This window comes from Psammomys obesus, unplaced genomic scaffold, assembly GCF_907164565.1.
Source record: "Psammomys obesus unplaced genomic scaffold, mPsaObe1.curated_primary_1811, whole genome shotgun sequence".
Lineage (NCBI taxonomy): Eukaryota > Metazoa > Chordata > Mammalia > Rodentia > Muridae > Psammomys > Psammomys obesus.
The window spans coordinates 4502403-4518192 of record NW_026596125.1 but is presented as its reverse complement, the minus strand read 5'-3'; positions in this window follow the sequence as shown (position 1 = coordinate 4518192).

Here is a 15790-nt window from a genome sequence, read left to right as displayed (position 1 = left end):
CCATGTGCTGTAATTAGCACAGACGCTTGGCTCTTACCCAGCTTTATACATCGGTTTTCCAGATATACACTAACACAGGTACAGGCACATTCAGTCTGTGTCAGTCTCTGCCAGTACTCCTTGGACCTCATATTTCCAAAGCAGCCAATCTTCACACACACAGACACAGACACAGAGACAGACATTCAGACGCACAGACAGACACACAGAGTGTATGTGTGAGGGTGCTTATTACCATGGGACCCCCAAACAAGGTAGAGGATTCTTTATTCCTCTTCCCACCCCTGCATGACCTTGAACAGCCATTCCTGACCAGGAAGCATGTGGTGTTTCCTGGTACAAACAGGACAGCCTGTGGTGCAGGGTGGGTCAGACGCCCTCTTTCTCACTCTATCCTCGTCCCTTTCTGGCACGGGACTTCCTTCCCATCTGTCTCTCGCTGTGCACGCGTCTTTCTCCTTCCTCCTGTCTCTGGTTGCCTCGCTCCACATGTCCCCAGAAGGTCCCCTGTGACTGTTCTGAGTTTTGTTTCCATTGAGTGAGTCTTGGGATCTGTCGATGGGGGGTGTTTTAGCATTAGGGTGAAGTGCGTGGGGTCACCTCTGAGTGTCCATTTGAACTGTTGTGTGTTTGTATGTCTGTCTGCTGTGGGACTCTGTGTGTTTTTATCCAAGTGCGCACACACACACACACACACACACACACACACACACACACGCACGCACATTCCTGGCTCCCCTAATATGCTGAACGGGCCATTACACCTCTTGCATGCGGGGCTGGGGGGGGGGGGCAGAGGGAGGCAGCAGGATTCTGTAAGAACATTAAATCCCAAATAAAGTAGAAAATATTTTTTAAAATTACCGACTTCCCGTTTTCTCCGAAATGGGGTGAAACGAGGCTGGTCCCGAGGCAGGGGCTCCGCAGGGCCAGCCACTGGAAAGGGGCAGCGCTTTATTTTTTATTTTTGTAATAAGAGGAACTGAATTAGAAAAAACGGGGAAGGAAGAGCAGAGTCAGATTGTTAAAGGATTCAATGAGCTGTGGCCAATGTATTCGAAAGGTGCTTAAGGCGGCAGAGCCGTTCACCAAACACACTCAAGCTCTCGCACGCGCACACACACACACACTGTCACATACACAGGCACACACAGCCACACCAAGCACCATGCATCGCCATCACACTCACACGACTGAGACAAAGGCACTTCAGCCTGACTCACGTTGGGATGTACAGCCGGGGACACAAAGACTCGCCGTCCCACACACTCTGAGGAACGACCATCCATCTAAGGCTCTGGGGTGACCAGGTGTACTCCAAGACACACAAAAGAATCTCACAGGCGCAGACTCACACTCACAGTGACAAGCAAGGCACACTCCTAGTCACGAACAGCACCACCCTAGGTCCCCACAACTATGCTCACACCCCCCCCAAAACAGCCACAATACAAACATCAACATACTTGGCCCCCTGCATAGACTCACCCCAAAGAACCCACAGCCCCATGCTTCCTTAGTCTCTTGGTGCCCCTGTGACTGGTCCACAAAGTCTGTCAGACCTCCAAGCCCTTCATCACCATCACCCATGCTCACCCAACACACCCCACAATTACTAACAATGATGCTGGGGACCCAGGGGTGGAGTCCAGTGGGAGCACACTTGCCAAGCATGTGTAACACAAGCACGTTTGGTTTGGTTTGGTTTGGTTTGGTTTGGTTTGGTTTGGTTTGGTTTAGGTTTTTCAAGACAGAGTTTCTCTGGATAGCCTTGGCTGTCCTGGATTCCCTTCGTTGATCAGGCTGGCCTTGAACTCGCAGAGATCTGCCTGGGCTTAAGCAAGTTTACAGTGACTCTCCGTTGGACATTTCCATCTTAGTCCTCTTACCTTTACTCTAGGGATGAGGCAAGAGAACTCAATGGGTTAAATAACCCGCCCGGAGTCAAGCCAAGACCCCGGGCAGTTCTAAAATTAAAATTCCGACATTATGGACACATGCGGTCTTGCTCGCCCATCCTCATGAACTCAGCCTGACGGGCATTTATTTACTCAGGTTCAAATACACCACTAGACAGCAACCTGTTAGTGTCCCCTGCCCCCCTTGGCAGGAGCCCCTGGCATTCTGCTTCCCCTCTTCTTCAGCTGCTCCAGTCCCTGCCTCCTCTAGACACACTGCCCATAGTGGGGGCTCTCGGGAGGGAGCAGGGGTGTGCTTAGGGCTCTCCCACCCTCAGCCAGCAGCGTTCCGCCTACTCCACCAAAACCACGCCTCCTGGGGCCTGGGAAAGGTGAGCCCAGCATCTCTGCCCCACCCCTCCCACACACCCTAACCAAGGGGACATTAAAAAGTGCTGACAGGGCAGCGGAGAGGCCACCTGCCTACCCGCCAGCCAGGCTACTTTCATCTTAGGGGCCTCCTGCCCGCCACAACCACAGCCGTCTGCCCTGCCTTTGCCCCTCCGGGCCAATCCTTATTAATCTTTACCATCTGACCAGCCAGGCCCACCCCTTCACCCGGTCTTTCCCTCTGCCCCCAGTGCCCACAGGGGAAGCTCCCACTCCCCAACACCTCAGAGCTGAAAGGCAGGGGCTGTGGAAGAAACCCCTTCAGCCATCAAGGGAGCTCACGCTCCTATTAATTGACGGTGGGAGTGAGGATTTTACACACTATAGACACAAGGACGTATTCCACCAGCCAAACCTCACTCCGGGACACACATAGCTCATACTGACACAGTCCACCTATCCACACAGCTCCCCACCTCCCGGGCCACTATTGATAGTGCACAAGTTATACATAACCCTCACGGTGAGCGCCATACAGCATGACACCGGAGGCTGTCACTGCAGCAACACATGTCTACACAAGGACACGGTACACTAGTGCCACACAGCAACACAGTCACCAGCGACGCTGGCTGACCCTACCATAACGTAATAGTGCCTGGCTCCTAGCGGCTCTTGATGTCTTAACCTTTACTGCGTAGACAACAGTGGCCACACATTTGCACATGATGACCACACGCTAGGACAGGCAAGTGTGATGGGCGCTACAGTGTGGAAGCAACACAGGTACTAGGAATCACATTCATCCTAGACGCAAGCTAAGAATACCCCAAGCGGCATGTGGTTGAGGTCAGAAAAACAGCGAACAGAAATAGAAATAAAGGCACCTCTCTCAGGCAGTGGTGGCACACGCCCTTAATCCCAGCACAGAGACCCATCAGGCAGAGGCAGGCAGAGCTCTGAGTTTGAGGCCAGCCTGGTCTACAGAGTGAGTTCTAGGACAGCCAGGACAACACAGAGAAAGCCTGTTGGAAAACACACACACACACACACACACACACACACACACACACACACACAAAACCTGAAGCCCCCTCCCTGCCCCCACTGCCAGAAACAGAAGCCTAACACAGACTGAGTTGAGATGGGATATTTAGCTGCCTTTGCTAATAACTTTTCGAAACATAAATTTAATACTAAAATAAAACTCCTGTCTACCATGGCTCCCAAGCTCCAGCCACAGAGACTAGGCATATGGTTTTCTCTTCTGTCCTCCTTGTTTATCCTTAGCTGTGGGTCACTTTCTAGCTAAGTGAGGTCCACCTCCACTGGCTTTTCTAGTGCATACTCAGACTCATCGCCACTTCTGATGCCTCAAGCAGGACACCCTGACCAAAAGCTGTAGGGTCCCACAGTGTCTGCCTTTGCTTCCCGTTAGTTGTCAGGACTGGCATCTAATAGTCCCAAAATAACATACTGCTTACTTGGCACACAGTAGGCCCTCAAAAAACCTGCTAGGTGCATGAGTGACAAATACGATGCACAGAACAGTGGAGAGAGGGCCTGACCGCAGCCGAAGTCCTAGAACACTGGAGTCTGACGTAGTTCAGTGAAATCCCACGTCCGTGGGCTTCTGTTCCCTTGCCTATCTGCAAAGCTTTTCGGTAGTGCTCTGTGATGCTCCAGGGGTTTTCAGACCAGAGCTGTGCACGCAAGGATGGGGTAAGGGTGAGCACGCTTCAGCCATAGTACTTCTGTTGTTATTATTATAGTACAGTCTCAGGTAGGCCAGGCTGACTTTGAGCTTGTTGAGGATGACCTTGAACTCTTGACTCTTTTGCCCCCATCTCCCAGGTGCTGGGATTCCAGGAATACTCCACCATGACCAGCCCTTCTGCGATCCTGGAAGGTTTAATGGTAAAAGTAGCTCTGGAGTCTGCAGACCAAGGGATCTCTGTTTCCCCTCTAGGATGCTGCAATGCAGTGGAAACAGGAGTGGTTCAAAGACGGACCAGAACTCTTTATCTGCAAAGTTCTCTAAGTGGACCCCCACCTGCAGACTCAGCAGAGGAAGGAGCAATAAACAGTGAATGAGCCCAATTGGACGGGGGTTCCTAGGACAGGAGTTTTCATCATCCTGTGCAGATTCCTAACTCTGGTGACAGACTCAAAGAGACCAGAGACCTGATGGGCGGAGGGAGGCAGGGCACCACTTCCCAGAAGGGACAGTGATCAAAGCAAGAGCTGAAAGAGGCAAGCGGGCCTGAATAGAGGCTGCAGATGATGAGGAGGGGGCGGGAGCTGTGACCTACTGAAAGCCCACACACACTGAAGATGATAAGCAGGACACACTCCTACTACCGCCCACCTTAGGGAGCTGAACTTTATCCTCAGAAAGGCGAGGAAACATCAGGAAAGCCAGATAAATGAGGTTGGCCACAGGACGCTGGCTGCTCTTCGAGTTTCTTGAGGCTCAAGCTGGGTATTAAGTGTGCTTGGGGTGGGGGATTCTTGCTCGGTTTCCCCTCCAGCCTCAGCATCCACCTCTCAAACACCTGCCTGCTTGGCTACAGCTCTGTCCTGCTTGCCAGGCTTCTCTGCCCTGCCACCTCCATCCATCTTCTTGCACTACTCTCTCCCCTCGTCAGCTCAGCTCCACTGTTTGCAGCCACCATGCTACCATTCTCTTAAGTCACCGGCTCAGATGGCAGTCAGTTGCTCTGCCCCTTTCCTGCAGGTCCACCACGGATCTGATAGATGTGGGCTGGTGACCTCGGAGCCACAGGTGCCCTTCTGGAGCCTCTGTCTTCAGAAGCCTAGACTCCATCCATCCAAGTTTTCAGCACTTTCCCCTACACTCTCTCCCATAGGCAACTCATCCACAAGCAGGACTTCAAAGCCAGCTAGCAACTTTGTCCTAGGAGCAGTCCTCAAAGGGGCCCTATTTCAAAGGTGCATTGAGCATGGGGTACTCAAGGAATGTGGATTGATGACTCCCAGATCGGTGCTTCAGTCCTGGCTTCCAACCAGCAGCTCCATTTCCCCACTGGACATCTCTTCCCAGAGGACCCTTCCTACTTTAAGTTCACCATGATCACCTTGAGTCCCAGACTAGCCCATCTCAGGACCATACTCCTTCACCCTTCCACCGCGGACCTGATAGATCTGACCCAGACCACTCCCCATTCCCGTGCCCACAACGACCACCTTCCTTCAAGTCTCTCATTGTTATCTCTCTGTACACTCTGAGCCAAACCCCAGACCAGCTCACATGCCACCATAGACAGGGTTTGCTTCTACCCTATGAGTGGATGCTAGATTCACCCCTCTAACCTGTCCTGTTGCCTGGCTGCCCAAGAGTCCTCGAATAAAGCCTGGGCTTTCCGCTTCTGCTCACTGATTAGAGCCTGGCCTTCCTGCATCTGGCTTGCCTTCTTAGTCTTCTCTGTCTCCAACTGGATACTACTCTTCCCAGTCCCTCTTTGAGCCCAAGTTCATGTCAATTCAGACTTGTACCCAGGAGCCCCAGGCACTGGGATTGGTACTCCTCCTGACAGCTAAACCCTAACAGCTTCTGGCTGGTCCTCATTGTACCTCCGTTGGCACATCACAACTGAGGTAGAACTTATCACTAACATTCCTGGTTCCTGTCCTTCAAAAGCTTCTCCTGGACACTATGACAAAAATGTTATTGGCTAAGAATACCAATGAATGACCTTTTCACCTTTCCCCTGTGACCCTCTCTTAATAACCAAGAACTTCCACCTGCCTCTGTCATTAGTTTTTGCCCAGAGATGAAGTCATAAAAATGAAAACAGTAGCGTTCTTTGGAACAGAAAATGCTACTTGCCATCTTTACTTTCTGATGAGGAAATGGAGAAAATAAGCAACCTGCCTAAGGTCACCTATAGACTCAGATGTTGAGAGGAACCTTTCGGGTATCAGTTCTATATGATCATGGCAAGCTATCTCCTCCTCTCTGAACTTCACCTGCGCTGTTTGTAAACTGGTTAGAGTAAGATGCCATCTGGTTCACAGGGGTTTGAGAATTAGTAACATAGACCAGCACTCAGCACAAAGCAGGGGTTCCTTTCTCGCTTTTCTTCTCTACCTTCTGAGCTGTTCCTGGCTTTATACACTAGCCCCATCTTTCTGCCACGAAGCATCAAATCAGACTATGCTTGCTTGCCCAACTGTTACCCTCCCACCCTATGTCCCCCAGTCCTTCTGGCCTCACGGCACACTGCTCTGAATCCTATCTAGATTCGCCTTACTACAATTCTGCCTCTTCCTCTACCATCCTCCAGCCTCAACCTGGGCTACCTGGCTCAAAGGGGCTGGCCTCAACCTGACTGGTTTTGGAGATCAAAGCCTGGGTCCATCTTGAACCTAGTGGTTCCTTTCTCTCCACCTCTCCAAGGCTTTGATGTCTTCTAGCCCCTGGTTCTATTTCCTCCTTCCCCTTCTAGAACTCAGTATAGAAGTTTCCTCTCTCCAAAGGCTCCTTCTCTCTCACTACCTAATCCTTCTCAAAACACCAACCTGTCTCCAGTATTTCTGGAGGATATCCTATAACCACCTCTACCTCCATTTCCTCCCCACTCTCACTTGCCTTCCATCTAGCAGACTCCTCAACCACTGACTCCAACGTACTTTGCCGACTCCTCATATCTTCTGCATCCAAGCTGCTCCTCAGAGTTGGCCTGGGACTGGCAGTGGTGGCGCACAGATGCGGGTAGACCTCTAGTTCTAGGTCAGCATGGTCTACATAACTCCAAGCCAGCCAAGGCTACATCCACAGTAAGACTCTGTCTCAATAAATAAACTCTCAGGGTTATCTTGGTATAGAGACCTCCTGTCTCCTTCCTTCCATCCCTGGAAACTCTAATCTTTTTAAAGTAGTGGTTGGGATTGATCCTAGGGCCTTATGTACGCAGAGCAACTGCTCTACCACTGAGCTATACCCAAGGCCATGAAGGTCCTCCACTCCCACGGTTCCACTCCCACTCACCTGGAAAATGCTTCTTGGGCATTTTCCCCATTTATTGTGCTTAAACCATTTCCTTCTTAGATGCCTCCACCTGTCCAGCGTTCACCATTCCTACCACGTGGAGGCCAACCCCTACTACTAGTCATCCAGCTTCTGTGGTCAGAGCTCTAGGCCCTGCTTCTTCTGCCTCAACAGTGGTCCCTGCTCCCATCAACCTGGTCTGTTCCTGGTCCTCCAGTCCTCAGATAAATCCTAGTTTCTGTAGTTTTGCTCTTGTAGAACGTGTTATACTGTCCTTTCCCACTACTGTGTTTTCTTCCTTCTCGTTAGCTCACACACAGAACACATCCTTCGATAAATCCTACCCATTTTAAGTGTACCTCTAGCTGCCCTCAACCAGGGAGCCCCCTCTACCGACCACAAGATTTACTTACTTGTGAATGCCATGTTTTGTGTTTGTGTGCCTATGGAGGCCAGGGTATCAGAAGTGGTTGCGAACTACCTGATGTGGTGCTGAGACTAAACTTGGCTCCTCTGGGAATGCAGCAAGGGCTCTTAACTGCCGAGTACCTTCTTTCATAGGTTTGTTGCTACCTCTCACCTTTGCCAGCAGACTCTCATGACCTCTTTCCTTGACCGCTGTGCCTCCCTTTGCTGCGGATGTGTGTGTCTCACCTCCCACACCAGGCTGTGGGATCCTCCGTATACACTGTTGTGCATTTGAATGGCCGTCTACTCCTAGGGCTAAGCTGGAGTGATTGTATTACAGTATGCAAGCTCTCCTTGTAGGCAAGTCCCATTGAGCAATGATTTGAAAGTTGAGAGTTCTTTCCAGGTTGTTCCCCTGCAAAGGGCTTCAGCATTTCTTGAAGGTATTGTCAGTCAGCAGAAGGCCATGTGTTCACGAACTGCTGAAGGAATGTTCTCCTTTCAGGGCTGGGGCCTACAGGAAACTAGGAGGGTAAAATGATAGGGGAGTGGGTGGGCAAAGGTGGTAGGAGGGTCTTGGAGACCGATTCCTTTGCCTGGAGTCCACCAGGAAGTCCTGGAAAAGGAAATCTTCTTTTGGAAGATCTTCTCACATAAGCCAACCTTCCAGAACACAACATTTCTGTTTCAGTTACATTCACAGTGTGACCAGGTTCATTCCCCTAGACACTCTATGGACCATCCAGAACATCAAAGTCAGTTTGTTGGGGCTCAGTGCCTCAGCATAAATCATAACGAATGGCTGCCCCCATGGGGCTTCACAGAGCATGGCAATCTCCTCTTCCTGGCACCATCAGGATTCAGCAAACCTTCCTCTTCAGTCCTCCAATGTACTCCTCACCTCCTTCCAGGTCGACTCTCTTCATACTTCTCACCTAATACATTCTGACCACATTTCTTCCAACACCTCATTACAATGAACAGGAGTACCATCACCCAGCTAGAACAAGCGTCTCCTACTCTGGGTGCCAACACCCAAGTTTTTCTATGGTTCTTCCATGTGCCAGGGCTCTAAGGTCCACTGGGAGATTACTGTGTCCCCAGACTTACCTGCCTCTCCACCACTTTGGCTAGGCACCTAGATGGCAAGCTTGTGTTCCTTTTGCCAGCCCAGACCCATGGTGGCCAGGCCACACCCAGCTGGGCTCTGAGAAAATGTAGTCAGAGCCCAGAGGGCATCAGAACCAACTGAGAAACTGGCTAGGATTCAGAACCCGAGGCCCTAGCCAGAGCTTCTAAGTGAGTCTTGAGATGTAACTAGAAATCCACACTCCAAGCCCCTTCCCTGGAGACCCCTGCTCCTGCAGGCCTTGCCCTGGATGACGACTGTGGACTTCTAGGGAAGTGTTATTCAGCTTTCCGATTAAAGACTTGAAGACATTTCAAGGCTGAGGTAAACTAGTGCCAGTCACATGGCCTGTCAGTACATTTAGGGCCTTCCATAATCCCGCAGCTGTGGAGCTCCTGAGCACTGGACTCTCCTGTCAGAAGAGGGCCCTGGCAGGGTGGGCTTTCCAGAACAGACAACAGGCCATTTGAACTGAAGCTCAGGTTGGGAAGCATGGCTCCAGCACGTGCCACAGCCAGAGTCCATGAGTGCCTGGGCTGTGGATTCATCTCTAGACTTTTGTCTTCTTGCCATGCAGGAATCTCAGGCCTAGCTGGCCTGTGCAGAGCGGGCCTCATGGGCTCCCCATAGTGGGCAGTGTGGGTAGCACAGTGCCATCCTGGCCACCCACTGCAACACCCAAGTTGGCTCTGAATCCCTGCATGGAGTAAGTGCGCCACGCTGTGGTCACAGCAGGGGCGGCCCGTCCCGAGGGAGCACATTGCAAATGGGGTGCTTGAGGTCTGGACGTGCTGACTCCCTTCCATCTCACTGTCTCCTACACTGCCTTCTGATCCCTCATCCTGAGATGTGGGGAAGGCCAACATGCCCACCCACAGGAAGTAAGGGAATGAATGCAGGCTCACATTATTGCTTCGAAATCTCAGGAAAGTGCCTCAGTTACAGTCACCCCTGTGGGGTCAGAGTAGGCTCCTGTCCATTTTAAAAATCTCAGCACCCCAGAGCTTCTGACACGCTTCCGACAATATTCATGCCCACTGCCCTACTGTCGGCCTATCAACTGAATTCCTGCATCTGCACCCACCCTTAAAAACCCGAATAACAAGAACAAAACAATGATCATAAAATTGGACCCTGTATTCCGGAGGCAGCCCGACCATCCCAGAAGGCAGCAATATACACACACTGTCTGGCTGGCTTTTTTTTTTTTTTTCTTTTTTGGTTAATACTACACATGACTATATTAGGGTTTTAGTAATCACATCACACAGTTGACTCATATTGAGCTTTCAGTCAACTAAACCCCCCCCAGGTCTTTTCTCCATGAACTGCTGTCAAGCTGGGTCCGCCCCCCTACCCAGTACTTATGTCATTGATTTTGTTTTAACCTAAGTGCAGGAGTCTACATTTATCCCTGTTAAATTTAATCTTGTTGGTTCCAGCCCAGTGTTCCAGCATGTTGAAACCGTTTTGAATCCTGACTCCTTCATGCAAAGTCTTAAGTGCCCCTCCCACCTCCTAGCTCCATCACCTGCTTGCCTCAGTCAATTGTCAATAAAAATGTCAGACAGGACCCAGGCCTAGACTGAGCCCTTAGGTGTGCTTCTGGAGTACACCTAGGCTGATGTGGACCCATTAATCAACTCTCACCAACCCTGGCTCATCACCACAGCTACACACCATTTGGTTCAGATCCATCTGCCACATTCACAGACACCGTGAGGGTCTGTCAGTTGCTTTGCAGATTCTTCCTGCCTAGGATCACACCTGCCCTCTTAATGTACCCCAAGGCAGAGCGTCAGGGTGGCCTTCCTGCAGGACTCTGAGCAACAGCAGCCCTCTGGGAGTACCTTTGCTAGTTTACATCCTTCTGGGCTTCAGGATCTTTCTGTCTACTATCTCCTATTGTCGCTCTTCACCTCTGGATAGCCTCCCTTGCCTACAAACTAAAAAGCCCTCTACTAGCCGCCCTTAGATGGTGGCTGGAGTCTACTCAACACTTCCAAACCACTTCTTGTCTAAGGCTTCAGTAGCTGGTCCCTAATCCAGTGTAGTGTAGTGGGCAGGGATGATGGAGATGGAGGAATAAGATTCGCAAGCCTAGGATGAGCAGGGAGGGGCGGGCGCTCCATAAAGAAAGTGAGAAGCCATTACTCTCAGACTAGTCAGGCAGCATCAACCTAAGCAGGGGACCAGAGGTCCACTGGAGCTGAGAAAAGATCAGAGGGTTAGCAAACCATCTGGTCACAGACTGCAACGGCACTAGTCTACAGCAGAGACTTTCTCACATTTTCTCTACAAGCTGGAAGCAGCCCTTAGACCCAGATGAGATAGGAGAACAGCTTAGCTGGCGTGAGGAGAGAAGTGCAGGGCTTGCATTCTTCTTGGGCCCTCTCCTCAGCTGTTAGGAATCCCAGTTAAGTTCAGAGGTCACGTCACTCAAGCGTCTATATGGGGTACCCAGGTCCCATAGTGAGGAATGGAGACTGACCATTAACGTGAACACATATGGCAGGGGTACAGACCACCACACTTGCTACTCAGCTCCAGCCAGTTACTGTCGTGCAGGAAACTTGATCTTGTTGTCATTAGATCGGCTAAGCTTCCCGAGAAGTCAGAAGTTCTCTTCAGATGGGGATTTCGACCTTTCATGCTATCAATTTCTAAAGATCGTTAAGGCGGTTATTGGGCAAGCGAAACACCTATGTTCCGACAGTGGTGTCCTCTCTTAGCGGCCAGTGGCCTGGCACTTGGAGAGGCCAAGTGCAGTCTTGCTGTGAGTTTTATGCCATGAGGATGACTTTTCTGCTTTAAAGAAACAACTACTCAGTGTTTAATTAAAGCTCTAGTTCTTTCTGTCAGCTTTTAAGGTTAGCTCACAAGTCTCTGAATTTATTTGCTTATAAAACAATGTCCAAATTACATTTAAACCCCTAAGTATGAAAATGGCAAATCGATTTGATGTATTTATTTCCTGTTTTGTTTGAGACCAGGTCTTGCTACTGCTCCAATGCAGGTAGGTGCCACTGCAGCCACCTTTAAGTACGTCATCATCTGACCCAAACTAACTTTCGTACTGATTTAAAGCAAGTCTTTGCCATTTTAAATCTCCCCAAACCACACAGAAACAAGTGAGACTTCAGCTTAAAAATCAGTGTAAGTATTCAGTCCTTCTTAAATGTTGGTGTTTCACAGCAGACCTGCTTATCTTAACAAACTCTCTTCAAGGACTTACAACACAAACACACAAAAGAGCGTGTGATAATGCGCGCATATCCTGCCAGTGCTTACAGGGTGGGCGGTACGGCGGAGGGAGTTCAAACAATGTTTGGGTTACATTGAGACTATCTCAAGACATAAATCAAAATCAAAATAAACCCTCCACACCTACACATTATTTGAAGCAAACAGTAGTGATAAGGGTTTGATGCACTTAGACCCTTTATTCTGAGGCCTTCACCCAAGATGCATGTCTAGCAAGAAAGCAATGAAATCACCCATGTACTTGGGGCTACTGTTTCAGATGCCTGAGACTGTAAAATAGACAGAAACTCTGGGTAGACACCAACAGGATTCTGAAGAAACCCAGAAACTCCTGCTTATGGGTGTGTAAAGCAGTCACTGGGTTCGGTCGGTCAGCCTGCATGCTGGGCTGCTGCTCTTCTGCACCTACCTGTACCTCTTCACAGTTTAGATCAGAACTTAGGTGATGGGTCGTCCACCCTGACTAGGCTGGTGCAACTTTTGGCTCTAAAATAATTAAAACCTCTCTCCACTCTAATAATGCCTGCCCTCTTTTTCCTTTCTTGGTGGGCCTCCACCCCTAGAGGTTTTCAGATGAAGCCTGACTGGCTGGAGGCTCTCTCCCATCCTTGACCTGGGTCACAGTCTACACAGTTCTGCTCAAAGTCTCCTTACTCTTAGGTGACTTCGCTCTACCTGGCTTTTCCCTACAGCACTCAATGGGACCCTCTTTCTTAAGACTTCTCTCAATCTTTTTTTTTTTTTTTGAAGATTTATTTATTTATTATTTATACAACATCCCGCCTGCGTGCCTGCACAACAGAAGAGGGCACCAGATATACGGCTGTGAGCCAACTCAGGACCTTTGGAAAAAGAGCCAGTGCTCTTACCCTCTGAGCCATCTCTCCAGCCTAGCCTCTCTCAGTCTTAAGACTATTCCCTGTCCCCATGTGACATGCACCTCCCTCACTGCTCAATACCAGGAGGCACTTATCCCTGGACCCTGGTCAGTGACTCTATTCATACTCCCTTTGGACCACATCTCCCCAGAAAAGAAAGGAAATTTTGGCATTGTTCATGCTAAGACACGAACAACCACGTCTTTCTCTGTTGGACAAACAAGCTGCCTCCAAAGGAGGGGGAAAAACCCTAACAGATACTGAGCGCTCACTGGGCACCTGGTACGGAGTTCACAACCTCACTTGTCTCTTATTTTCAAGCTTAGAGATAGTAATTTAAGAGTCACCATAAGGCAAAGGTGAGACCAAGATTCAAACCTACTCTACACAACTTGAAAGGGCTCTCTTGCATACACTGCTTTTAGTTTTAAAGCCAGGCGAACGTGGCAGAATGACAATATTTGGCAGAAATGCTGCCTCGCTAAGCATCTTTGACCCCAGCCCTGCATTATGCTCTACCATCTTATGGTTGCCATTTTGCCTTTTTTTAACCCAAGTGTACCTTTTCTGTAAATTCTTTGAGAACTGCACCTGGAGAATCAGGGTAGAGGCAGGAAAGCTCTGCTACCCATAGTTTTTCTTCATGGACCAACACTTGCGTTTTTATAATGAACACATTTCCCAGGTGCCCACCCTGAGCTGGCTCTGAAGCTGGCCTCACAATCCCTCCCTGTTGCAAGCTACCTGTGAGTTCTCAGCCCTCACTCCGAAGCTGGGGCCCAGGGAAGTTAGCCTACCTGAGGTCAGAGTTAGGAAGTGGTTAAGTGGGGTGGGGGTAGGATCAGACTCATGCGTGGTGCCCACATCAGTGCGTCATGCGAGTCCCTATGAGAACTATGGCTATGCTGAGTGGAAAGGAGTCAGAAGTGAAATTTCAAAGATGGGCAGAGGCATCAACTTCTAGGCTGCGGTGATCTGCCTACAGACTAGCACAGCAGTTTTCGACAACTTGGTTTGAACCACCGTGGCCCTACTGTGACAGTACACCTCAGTCTTTCCCTTCCCTGACTACTGTTGCAAGCTAGTACAAACCTCCTTTTCTCTTCATTCCCCAAGAGAGGAAAATAGGTCTCATATATTTTGACTTCACAGTTCTGTATTTTTATGGTGTAGACAATGAGTTCTGTAAAATCACTGCCCAGGGATGGCAGTGATGATAAGGTCCTTGTTAAAGCTAGAAGTCACTGGCAAGGGGGAGGGAGCCTTGAGCAGGACTGAATGCTCATCTGTGTGCCCTGCTCAGGTGCTTACTACAAGTACGAATACGAGGGACCTTAAGACAAGCCTCGGGACCTAGTAGGGAAGCTGGATGGAGAAGAAGTCAAGTATGGGCGGGACAGAAGGCTGAACCCCTGGAGGCTAAGGAGGATGGCTGAGCCCTCACCATGATCATCCTGCTAAGCCTTTCTTCACCTACCTTGTTTTATGTAACTGTCACAAAGGGTTCAATCACGAAGAGGCCAAGTCCAGGCAGTTTGTCATTTCCCCAGTCATGCAGAATGGCACAGCCGGTACCTACTCTTCATTCTCAGCCTCTCCCCTACACTGCACCATACACTGTATACTCAAATGGAATAGAAACCTGGTCCCCATGCACACCGATTTTGGGTTAATGTACAGAGCTTCCCCAAAGACAGGATTGACCTTAATGACCAAGTGAACAGGTCTTAAGCAAACAGAATAAAACTATAAATTTGGCTGGTGCAATAGAGAAGACAGCCAAGGCAAGGCCCAAGGCCAGAAGCTACACAGAGAGAGGTGATTGCAAAGTGACTCTAAATGCCCTGCAGCCTAGAGGGACGGCTTGGCATAAAGCATCTTCCCCCATGGAGCCAGTGCCAGAGCTGGAGAGGCTGAGTGGCTGTGGAGGGAAACTGGCGAAGGTTGGCACCAGGAGATACAGGGAGGTAGCTAGGGGTTGTGTTGTGGGCGGTGCTGATCCCATCTAGCTAAGTGTATCTCAGGCTGAAACCCGATTCAACACCTTTTCCAAAGTGGGTCTGAGTCAGAGGCTGTGTGTGAGGACAGTGGGGCATTTAAATGAAACAATCCATCTATCTGTCCTTCACAATAACCAAACAGATTGTCAGATTGCCATGACTAGCCAAAGTGTTTTGTTTATTTTTAAAATTTATTTAACGTATATGATTGCTCTGTCTGCACGAACACCTGTGTGCCAGAAGAGGGCAACAGATGCAAATATAGTTTTGAGCCATCATGTAGTTGTTGGGAGTTCTCAGGACCTCTGGAAGAACAGACAGTGTACTTAGCCACTGAGCCATCTCTCCAACTCCCCAAAGGGTTCTTTTGTTCCTACATCTGGCCTTTTCCCTTAAGTGATTCATTCCAAACCCTTTAGAGTAGGCAAAAAAGAAACCTGGGCAGAAACACGCCTACTTTTCCTGCAAACCCTGAATAGCTGCTTATCTTCTAGTTATCAGCTCAGGCTATACCACTTCCTGTGGAAGGCCAACCTAACTGTGAGGGCCCAAGTTGAGTCAGCTTGTCCTTGTGATCTTCAACTTCCCTAATGAACTGAGAGCACTCAGTACAAGGGACTAGCGGAGAGCCTGAAACAGAGGCACTCAACAAACGGTGCCTGCTAATACCCACCCGTTTCCCTCAATCTTAATCCCCTATGCCCTTGAACAATCTTAACACACTTGTAACTTAAACACACTGAATGTCATAACAGTAAACCAACAGGGGCCCAACTGTCACACTCTCTTCCAGAGGAAGTTAGATGGGAGTG